Raw genomic sequence first — 11,671 nt, 5'->3', positions numbered from 1 at the left:
ACCTGACACCATTACTGTGAGAGTCACTATTAATAATAAAAAAGGAAAATGCAAGCACTTACACTGCCAGAAGGAATTACATTTTTCAGGGTAACCAAATAGTCACAGTTGATAAGAAGCTATACTTATATAATAATGCCAGAAGCAAATATAGAACTAATAATAAAATCAGAAAAGCATCATTTTGAGATCCCTTGAGCAAGGATTATCATCACTTGGTACTAAATCTTTGTGTGGACACTGGTCTTCGTATGAAGACAAAGTTACATCACATAGATGACATGCTGGCACAGGGGGAAAGTGAAATAGTAATAAAGAGATCAGGCCAATCCAATCCAAACAAGCAATTTGCTTTAAGTGGGTCAAGCAAATAGTATGTGTTTCTGCTGTGGCACAATAGGAAGTACATACTATCAACACTGATAAATTCTGGGGAAAAAAAAGTTTTCCATGACTCCACCAAGCCTTTAGACCCATCACAGAAAATACAAGAGCTATGTATGGACAAGGTGAAGCATACTATGAAGAAGTCACCAGACTCTTCCAGAAGATGGCTCAAGTCTCCTTTCTAAGTCAGGGCCTTTCCTGAAAAAGGAGACTGCCCTAGCTTAACCTCTTGGAGCCTCAGTTTCGTAGACCTCTCAGGGTTTTGTTTTGATCTAATGATAATATTTGTGAAATTGCTGTGACCAGACTTGGTACTTAGACTGCTTAATAAATGAACTTGTATTATTATTGCAGATATGCAACTATTTCCCGAATAAATGAATACTGTATAGCCCTATTGATGTATATGTCCCGTCCCAGTCTGGCTCACGGGATTCTAGCCTTCTAGCAGGGGATACTTTGAGAACCCGTCAAGGAGTCAGGGCCCAGGTCAGCACTCAGGTTGCAGGCTCTCCCATCACTCGCTCATGTGTGGGTTTTCATTCTAGCTTTGAGATCAGGCAATCTTTCGCCTTCATGTTTGTATCCAATGCCTACATAAAGTTCTAAAGAGCTTAAGAAACTACGTGGACCAACCACCCTAAACCCAAACTTCTGAGCCTGGCTAGCATTCAAGGCTCCCTGGAACTAATCTCATCCTTCTCCAGTCTGCCTCACAGAATCCTCCTTTCTGGCAGGCTAATCGTGTCTCTGCTGCCAAAACTTGCCTTGCTCATTCTTCTCTGCTTTTGCTCCCTAGCCATACTTCCTCCTCAAAGAATCAATGCTTTCCCTTCCCCTTTCACAAAGAGTAAAAAGAAAAAAAGAAGAGAAAAGGTGAAGCAAATTGGTTTAAGTGATTATTGTCCATTTGGGCTGGAGGGAACATGGTTGTTTGTGATGTGACTCTCTGTACGTCCTGTGTGTGAGCATATAGATTAGAATGAGGTGGCAGTGGTGAAGGGCAAACTGCCTGGGTTCAATTTCCCAGCTCTGCCACTTACTAGCTGTGTGACTCAATCACCCTCTTTTCTCATGTTGTCAAAGAGGGACTGGGATGGTCCTCGCCTGGATTCATTCACTGGGCACAGCAGAATAGACAGACACATCAAACTAGGCTAGGAAGGAAAAGAGAATTATTCACTGGCAGGAGATCTGAGATGTACAATATCAAATCAGCCTCCCTGAACTGCAGAAATTCTAATATTTTATACCATCGGGATGCTAATAACTGAGGCAGAACTGGACACAGGTTCCTTCACAAATAAACATTAAGGGGTTGAACATGGTGGGGAGTGTACCAAACCAGGGTGAGTTACAAGGTTATAATCATTGTCAGAGAGCAAGATTCTGGAATAGGAAAGTACAAATTAGAGGGCGGTCATGAGGTTTTCCATATGGATATTAAAAAGGTGGGTGGAGGGAAGTGGACTTGGCCCAGTGGATAGGGCATCCATCTACCACATGGGAGGTCTGCGGTTCAAACTCCAGGCCTCCTTGACCCGAGTGGAGCTGGCCCATGTGCAGTGCTGATGCACGCAAGGAGTGCCCTGCCACGCAGGGGTGTCCCCCGCGTAGGGATCCCCACATGCAAGGAGTGCATCCTATAAGGAGAGCCACCCAGCGTGAAAGAAAGTTCAGCCTGCCCAGGAATGGCACCGCACACACAGAGAGCTGATGCAGCAAGATGACGCAACAAAAAGAAACACAGATTCCCATGCCGCGGACAACAAACAGAAGCGGACAAAGAATAAGACGCAGCAAACAGACACAGAGAACAGACAACTGGCGGTGGGGGGGGGGGTGGTGGAGAAAGGTGGATGGAGTGGTTATACACAAGGGAGGGGCTAAGTCTAGAGTAACCATAAACAGGGATGAGATCTGTCTAGAATGACCATCATAATAGCAGATCTAGGCTAAATCCAGACAGTTTCAGCAATTTAACATTAACCTTTTGCTATTTTTAAACTAATATATAAAGGCATCTATATAATTCTTAACCATCAGTTACAAAGGTTCAGTACAGTGCCTAAATATTTAATCTATACTGGATTTTTCTAGTACTGCATTGTGAAGATTGAATGAGTTTATAGGTCCTATCAAAGGGTTAGATATTTTTGCTCTACGCTTGTATTGTCTTCACCCTGGTGATGCTGGCCTCATAGAATGAGTTAGGATGTGCTCCCTTCCTCTTCAGTTTTGGAAGAGTTTGAGAAGAATTGTTAATTCTTCTATGAATGTTTGGTAGAATTCACCAGTGAAGCCACCTGGTTCTAGACTTTTCTTTGTCAGGTTTTTGGTTCCTGATTAAATCTCTTTACTTGTTATAGGTCTGTTGAGTGAGATGTTGTTATTGTTTTTGTAACTAATAATGCAGTTGCAACGAATTGTAAATGAACAAAAAGATTCATAAAATTTTCGAAGGGAATGCATCTGGCTCAGTGGTTGGGTGCCTGTTTTCCATGTATGAGGTCCTGGGTTCAATCCCCAGTACCTCCTAGAAAAAAAATATTTTAGAACTACAAGAAATCTTGTCTCCTTGTTCAAAGAAGTTCTGCTAAGAAGGCTCTGAGACTCTCTCAAAGTGCATGGAGTGTGATGACATCTCAGTAAAAGCCTGGAACATGGAAGCCCAAAGCTTCTAGTTCACAGTGACACTCGCAGGAAAAAAGGGGAGAGTCCCTTCCTCGTGGTTCCAGGAAGTATGAATTATTTATATACGGGAAGCAGGAATCCCAAGAAATAAGACACAGGCCATTTCACACCCTTCTAGAACAACAGGAGCTCTTTTGATTGTTCCCTTGCTGCACTTACCACCCTCCTTTGTTATAACTCTTGCTACCTGCACACACGCGGATTGGCCCTGCTACTGACGTGGATTATTTGAATACGTATATATCTTTTAAAAGTTGAGCAATAGTTTATTTCTTCTTTAATTTGTTTATAAACCAAGTGCCATCAACTGCCATCTTTGTGGGAGGAAATGATCTCATTGGTATATTGCTTCTCAATGAAACTATGCCACGTTTATTAATGTCTAATCTCACATGTAAAATAGGAACAAATAACTCAACTTTTTAACTGGAAAAAATTTAACAATTCCACATAGGTGTAATAGAACTAATTTCTGGTTGAACTCAGATATCTCTGTACCTTTTGTTTTTCTTCTCCACTTTCCTTGCAGATTTCCTGACTCCTTCTCCAGCGTATTCCAGTCTTAAGGTCTACTTTTATTCTTTAAGGAACTTTACCACCTCATTAGATATTGGTTATTGGATTGGTTATTAGTAACTGGTGGGAAGCGGACTTGGCCCAGTGGTTAGGGTGTCTGTCTACCACATGGGAGGTCCGTGGCTCAAACCCTGGGCCTCCTTGACCATGTGGAGCTGGCCCACACACAGTGCTGATGCATGCAAGCAGTGCTGTGCCATGCAGGGGTGTCCCCTTGTAGGGGAGCCCCATACGCAAGGAGTGCACCCCATAAGGAGAGTCGCCCAGCATGAGAGAAAGTTCAGCCTGCCCAGGAATGGTGCCGCACACACGGAAAGCTGACACAACAAGAGGACACAACAAAAACAAACAACAAAAAAGAAACACAGATTCCCGTGCCACTGACAACAACAGAAGCGGACAAAGAACACGCAGCAAATAGACACAGAGAACAGACAGACAGCTGGGGTGGAGGGAGGGGGAAGGGGAGAGAAAAAAAAAAAAAAGTAACTAGTAGAAACAGTGAGGTGTGTTGACTGTACATCCAGTGGGACCTGGCAGTTACTGAGGCTTCACTTGTTGAGTCCACTTTCCCACCTGCGATCCATACCTCAGCTCTCTGTGCCCTGTCTGCTCCATGGAACTTGCACCCACCGATCAGTCCTTCTCATTGCAAACCTGGCAAATGCTGAGCAATCCTTACCTGACACTGAATCTTGGCCCTCCCTTGGTTGCAGTTACCCCACTTTCTGCAGCCCTTTCCTGAAGTTCCAGCTTCTTTCTAGGCACTCTTTCTTATGCATCTTAGTAGCCTTTGAGACTCCCTTCCTCTCACCCTTGAAGTGTTAATGTTCTACAGGGCTTCCCAAACCACCCTCCTCTTACTTTAGTGGGGGTTTGTGACCTAGAACCTGTCAGATAGGGTCCATGGATGGAACTTTCAGAAACCATCCAAACATTTTGCATGCATGTGCAAATGTGTTTTTCTGGAGAATGAGTGTTGACTTTTCATCATCATTCTAAGAATCCATGACCCGCTTTGGCTCTCTTATGTGATCCCAACCCACTGGTTGAGCCTCCTGAGCCAACTGAGCTTCCAGCCAACCCCTCATGACACCCCTCTTGCTCTGGGACCTGTGAGTAACAAACTATCTTCTCTCATGCCTTATGGCTTCAGGCTCCCATTTAGTCACACCTGACCTTCACTTAGAACCAAACTTAAAATCCAATTTAACTAATTTGAAACATACTAGAAGTTCTAGCCAGAGCATTTACACAATAAAAAGAAATGAAAGGCATCCATTTTTGAAAGGAAGAAGTAAAACTTTCCCTATTTGCAGACAACATGATCCAATATATGGAAAATCCTGAAAAATCCACAACAAAGTTACTAGAACTGCTAAACAAATTAATCAAAGTGGTGGGATACAAGAGAAGCATGCAAAAGAATAGTGTTTCTGTACATTTGTAATGAACAATCTGAAGAGAAATCAAGAAAAAATTCTATTTATAATAGCAACTAAGAGCATCAAATATATGGGAACAAATTTAAGGATGGAAAGTCCTTATAAATGAAAAACTATAAAACATTACTAGAAGCCTAAATAAATGGAAGGAATTTCCATGTTCATGGATTGGAAGACTAAATATTGTTAAGATCTCAACTGTATCCAAAGCAATTTACAGACTCAACACAAACCCAATCAAAATTCCAACAGCCTTCTTTGCAGAGATGGAAAAGTCAATCTTAAAATTTACGTAGGAGAGTAAGGGGCCTAGGGTAGCCAAAACCACTTAGAAAAAGTATGATGTACGGACAACTCATATATCCTGATTTGTAAAACTTATTAGAAAGCTACAGTAATTCAAACAATATGGTACTGGAACAAGAACAGATATACAGACCAATGGAATCAAACTGAGAATTCAAAATATACACATCTATGGCAAAAAACCAACCAAACAAAAAACAACAACAAAACCTATGACCCCATAAAAACCAATGGAGAGAGGGGAGGAGGAAATGAGGAAAAGATGCAAAAGAAAAGAAGGTGGCCATATGTTAATGACTCCCAAACCCCTGCCTCCTTAGTCCTTAGCTCCACACCCTTATTTGGAAATTGCCCATTTCACATCTCCACGTGGATGTCCCACAGGCACCTCCAACTCAGTGTGGCTAAACTAAAACCAAATCCCCTAAACTGGTTTTCATTCCTATTCTCTTTCTTCTGTAAAAGGCATTGCCTTTCACCTTACAGAGTCAGAACCTTGGTGGAGAGTCTCGCTTGTTAATTTACTCTGATGTCTCATACCCAACCAATCACCAGTTTTTTATCTCCTCATCCCTGGCTTCCTCTCCATCCTTTAATGCCTGCCCAGCCCAGGCATTCACCTTCTCTCAGCTTAACTATTGCCAGAGTTTCCTTGCCAGCCTCTTGCCTCCTGTCCTTATTCTTCCAGTTCATTATCCCTTGACTGCCTGAGGGGTATTTCACACCTGGGCATAATGATCATGAAATTCTTCTGCTCAATGTTCTTCAATGGTTCTCCATTACTCACAGAAATCTAATCCACAGATGTAAGGTTTTGGTCTTCTCCCACCCAGATCCCATGGTCTTCCATCCTCCAACATGATTTGGTCAGCAATGCTCCTTGCCATCTCTAGGTCATGCTAGGCTTTCCCACATGCCTTTGCATATACTGTTTCTCTGCATGGAACATCACCCCATGCTCTCACTTCCCCTTCACTCTCTACATGCTGTCCACCCGGCAAACCCTTACTCACCCTTCAAGTCTACCCTCCTCAAAGGCTGCCTCCTCTGTGATGCCCTCTCTGCTTCCCCAGTGAGATGGTCCTGGCTCCTGGGAGCCACCCCACTTCCCATGTATACCATACCTAGACATGCAACTCCCAGGTCAACACCCCCATTACACTGCATTTTCATTTTGTGTTGGAGCGAGTTTCTGAATCCCTAAATGGTTACCCAAAGCAGCATATTTGCTCTACGTACAGAGAGCCTAACTAGATTAATGGAAGGAGCAAAAGGAAAATTTATGTGCTGATGTCTGAGTATCCAAATCTTTCCAAGCACAAGGGAAGTGAAGGGCATGGATGGAGAATTCTGAAAACTCAAATGAGGGGTTCACTCCACTTGACATCATTTTTATCATCTCTTTCCTATTACATGCTGAGATTTATTTGTGGTTTGAAGATTAAACAAGACAGCAATATGGCATTGTACGGAGTTAAGTACACTTTATAGGAATTACCTACTTGTCTTATTTTCTTTACTGGTCTATGAAATCCTTGAAAACAAAGACCATGTCTTTTCAAATTTTGCTTCTCAGAGCCTACCACTGTGGAGAGAACTACAGAAGTTCTTAGTGTGAAGTAGTACTACTTTTATTGCTATTAAAATTTCAATAATTTTTTGAATGAGTGTACAAAATAATGAACTAGAAAGAAGATATTTTCTAATAATTCTTATAAAGATAATTTATGCCTTTGAGTAAAATGTTTCCAAGTGGTTACCATGGCCTAGATATAGATACTCTTGGGACAACTGCGGAGAGAATGGTAAATAATAATAGCAAACGCTTCCATGGTGCTATGAACCAGGTACTGTTCTAAATTACCCACTTAATCTTCATAATGATCTATAGTACTATTCGTTATTCCCATTTTATAGAGGAGACAACTGAAGTACTGAAGGATTAGGTAGCTTGCTAGTTCTGCATGAGACACATAAGACCCAAAGTCTGAGTTCTTTGTTTCCACACCACTCTCTCCTCCCAGCCCCTTCCTTCCACAAGCTTCCCACATATATTACCTCATTTAATCTTCACAACAACCCTGAGATAGGTACTAGTATGGTACCTCTTTTCAGACAGGAAACTGGCTCAGGGTTGTCATATAAATGGCCCAACTGCTTGGCTAATGAGTGGTGAAGCCAAAAGTTGAACCCAGAGAGACTCCAGAATCCAGATACTTCTCTCCTGACTCACTCACTCAAATGAAAGTAACACAATTAGCAAGACTAAAACGCTGATGCAACAAGTGACATGGTTATGGGTTCCAGAGAGCCTAGTTCACGGGCCTGCTAAGATTGATCCCCTTAGCCTTGGGGACTGGAGGTGGGGCTTGGGGTGTGAACTAGAAAAAGCTCAGAGGCACTAGACACCCTATAAACCAGGGGTTCTTAACCTTTTTTGTTCCTCGAACCTCTTTGCTAGTCAGGTGGAACCACCTTCTCAGAATGCAGCGGCAGATAGTTTTTTGTTTTTGTTTTTTAACATTTTTTTGGTCTTTATTTTTTTAATATTACATAAAAAAAATATGAGGTCCCCATATACCCACCACCACCCTCACCCCACTCCTCCCCCCATAACAACAATCTCCTCCATCATCATGAGACATTCATTGCATTTGGTGAATACATCTCTGAGCACCGCTGCACCTTATGGTCAATGGTCCATATCATAGCCCACACTCTCCCACATTCCACCCAGTGGGCCATGGGAGGACATACAAGATCTGATAACTGTCCCTGCAGCACCACCCAGGACAACTCCAAGTCCTGAAAATGCCCCCACATCTCATCTCTTCCTCCCACTCCCTACCCCCAGCAGCCACCATGGCCACTTTCTCCACACCAATGCCACATTTTCTTCGATTACTAATCACAATAGTTCATGAATAGAATATCAGTAAGTCCACTCTAATCCATCCTGTGGACCTTGGAATCGCTGTGTCCACTCCACATCTATATCAAGAGGGGGCTTAGATTCCACATGGATGCTAGATGCTGGCAGATAGTTTTTATGACACTCAACATCAGCATGTCTTTAGATTACATTTTAGGATTATTCAAAATTACATTTTACAACTTTTCCATAAGTTCAATACCTGATAAACTAACACGGTTCAACATCTGTTCAAATGGTCATTTTCGGCAAACATTTAGAAATTCGAGTTTTCCCACAGCGTCATAAAACCATCTCCGCCATCCTTACCAATCTTTTTGCAGGCAGTTATTCACTGTACTCAGAACATGCTACATCAAAATAAATCATAGTAAATGCACACTGTATCGTGTATTATTTAATAAATCACACCCAGGTCCCCACAAGAATAATGTTTTTTTGAATTTTCAAGTTCTTGGACCCCCTGAAATCTTTCCAAAGGCCCCTTGGGGACCATGGGCCCCTGGTTAAGAACCCTGCTATAAACCCTTCATAGGGCATGGTGAGGACTAGCCAACGCGGATGCTTTTGGAGTGCTGAAGTTCAGACTCTCTTGAACTAGTTGAGGGAGACACACAGCTCCCTGGGAGTTGAGGGAGGCAGTGGAATGCTGTGGCTCACGAAACGGGCTTCACCCCACAAGAGCTGTGTGAATCTGGGTTTGCAACTCATCTTTAGGGGGCCAGTCTACTAAATCCCTCTTTCCCAAATCCAGGCATCTTTCCTCAGGGCTTCCTCTCTTTAATTCTCCAGGCCCCGCACCGCCTGCTGGAGGGCTCTCCTAGATACTCCCTGCCCTGGCTCCCGTTCCCTTCCTGCCTCCAAGTGCTCCTCTTCCTGCTCCCAGACCTTGTCTGTGGTTATTCCTCTAGATCGATGGCCCACAACCCAAACCATCACTTCTTGACCTTCCAAATACATTTCTACCCCGTCTTCTCATCCTAGTCCCATTTGCATCACCAGGTGTCATCTGGGCATTTTTTCTAGGCTTTCCTTTCTTGATACTAAGCACATTGGACCAGAAGCTCCCAATTACTTCTGGCTCTACAGCTTGGTTTAGGGCAAACGGACAAATCTGATGAACATTTAAAATGCACATTTTGTATAATCCGAACTTTCACCTCTAGAAATCTATCTTACAGAAATATACAACTCCTCAAAGATACTTGCCAGATGATCATTACATGTTAGTGAAAGAAAAAGCCTTAGAGTGGCTTATTGGGAAATTATGTACATTACACCATGAATAAGCAGCTGTTAGTAATTATGTGGCACATCTGTAAGAACTGATGTAAAAGGATTCTGCAAAGTATGTTAAAAAAAAGAAAAGCAAGTTGCCAAACAATATTTATGCTGTTATCCCATATGTGAGTGTATTTGGGAAGAAGCATGTGTATGGATATAAATCAAGGTTTACAACAGGGCTGCCAAATTAAAATGTCTTTCAGGACTAAACTGAAAGCTAAAGCAGATATGAGGGCCTAAGAACAAATAACAGGGCCTCGTTTTTAAAGTACTAAATTCCTTAAAAAATTTGGAAGTAATCTCAGGTTGAATCTCTATAGGTTAAATGAAGATCCTGATGTGTAAAGCAATTTGGCACCTGCAGAAGGCCCTTGTGGCTAGGGGGCAGAAATCAAAGCAGAATAACTCCGTGTCTTCTTAAGGCATTGAGTTCCAAGAATCAGGGGAAGCCACTGAGCAGTTTAAGCAAAGGAGAATGGACATGGGCAGAGCGCCAGACTGGAAGCTGGGAGAGCAGTGGGGAGGACTTTGCAGGACTCCAGGCCAGTGATTTCAGTGACTCTGGAAAGGGTTAGAGGCTGGGTGGAAATGGAGATAGGGACAGCTATGGAGGCATGGGAGATCATCTGGCTGTCATTTACTGAGACAAGGATTTAAGATTAGAGGTTTAAGGAGAAGGTTAGAGATAAGCTGGTTGGTGACCTGGGCAGGAAAAGTTTGAGGTTCTCGTGGGACATCCAAGTTGAGAAATCGAGGAAGTTTGAGTTAGTGTGGTGAATGTGGCTTGCAGAAAAGACGAGCTGGAGATGGAAATGTGGCAAGTTGACTGCAAGTAGATGCGCAGAGCGAGGAGGGGAAAACAGCCCAGGATTAATTCCAAGAATGTCAGCATTGCGTTGGGAGGATAGAAGGGGACACGCGTTTAAACAGCCTAACACGGTGCCTGGCATAGAGTAGGCACTTAATAAAGGCTCATTTCCTTCCCCTCAAGATACACTTGGTCAATGAGCTGTTCTCCAACAATTAGCCCCAAACCAGGCTGACTTTTAAGGAAAAACACGCAAATACCAACACGCTCTTAAAGGGTCACATGTAGAAAAGCATCTTAGGACAGGGCTTTCTGTTTTCCGTACTCACTCGTGTAAGCCGCAATCCCCGGCCTCCTTCCTGTGTGTCAGACGGAGGGTAGAACGCCTTGCTCACCACCTCACCTGCCAAGCCCGTGAGCCCTTCCGGCCTGGGCGTGGATTCACTCCCTTTATAGGATTTGTTTATCTTCTTCCATTCTCCACACCCTCCACTCCCGCCCTGATCAGTCCCACCTTAGGGTGGACCCCAAAAGGATAGACAATACAATACATACTTTTGGATTTTCAGTTTCTAGAGGATAAATAGTTACTCCCTAATAACTATTAAAGGACATTTTTGGTTTGGCTGCAATATTTATTTATCATGGAAATTTGCATCCTAGCCATACCAGTTCTTTCTTCCCCCACCTCCTGTGCCCTTGGGGAATTCCTCTGCCTCCCGATGTAAGTGCCTATTCCCTTTGGAATGGTTAAGGAAATCTGTGTTGAAGAAATAGCAAATTAGAAAGGAATTGAATTTTCAAAGTCTGTCTTGTAATTCCCATCATTTTAGAGATTTCTGTTTTTTTCTTTATTTTCCCCCAAACTTTTTTTTTCAGAGAGAAAACAAGTAAGAGGTATTTGTTATAAGAGATACAGATATCACAATAAAAAATAGAAACCACCTGGAGTGCTACTGCTAACACGTAGATTTACATGTTTCAAATCTTTTTATAATGAACATGTAAACTTTATTTTTTTTTAAAGTAAGAAACTGTATATACTGATTTGTAATATATTTGTTTTGTTTAAATATCTAACTAAAACCTTAATGCATTTGTTTCATTTATAGCATTTTTTTAATGTAATTATAATATACTTCTAGACCAAAGTTTTCCTAACTGGTTTTAGACCAGTTTATTGTATGATGTATATCAAAATGTTTTCCACAGAGGACCTGACAAAAAACATTCACTGTT

This window comes from Dasypus novemcinctus, chromosome 8 (genome assembly GCF_030445035.2).
Source record: "Dasypus novemcinctus isolate mDasNov1 chromosome 8, mDasNov1.1.hap2, whole genome shotgun sequence".
NCBI lineage: Eukaryota > Metazoa > Chordata > Mammalia > Cingulata > Dasypodidae > Dasypus > Dasypus novemcinctus.
This window is presented reverse-complemented; position numbering follows the sequence as displayed.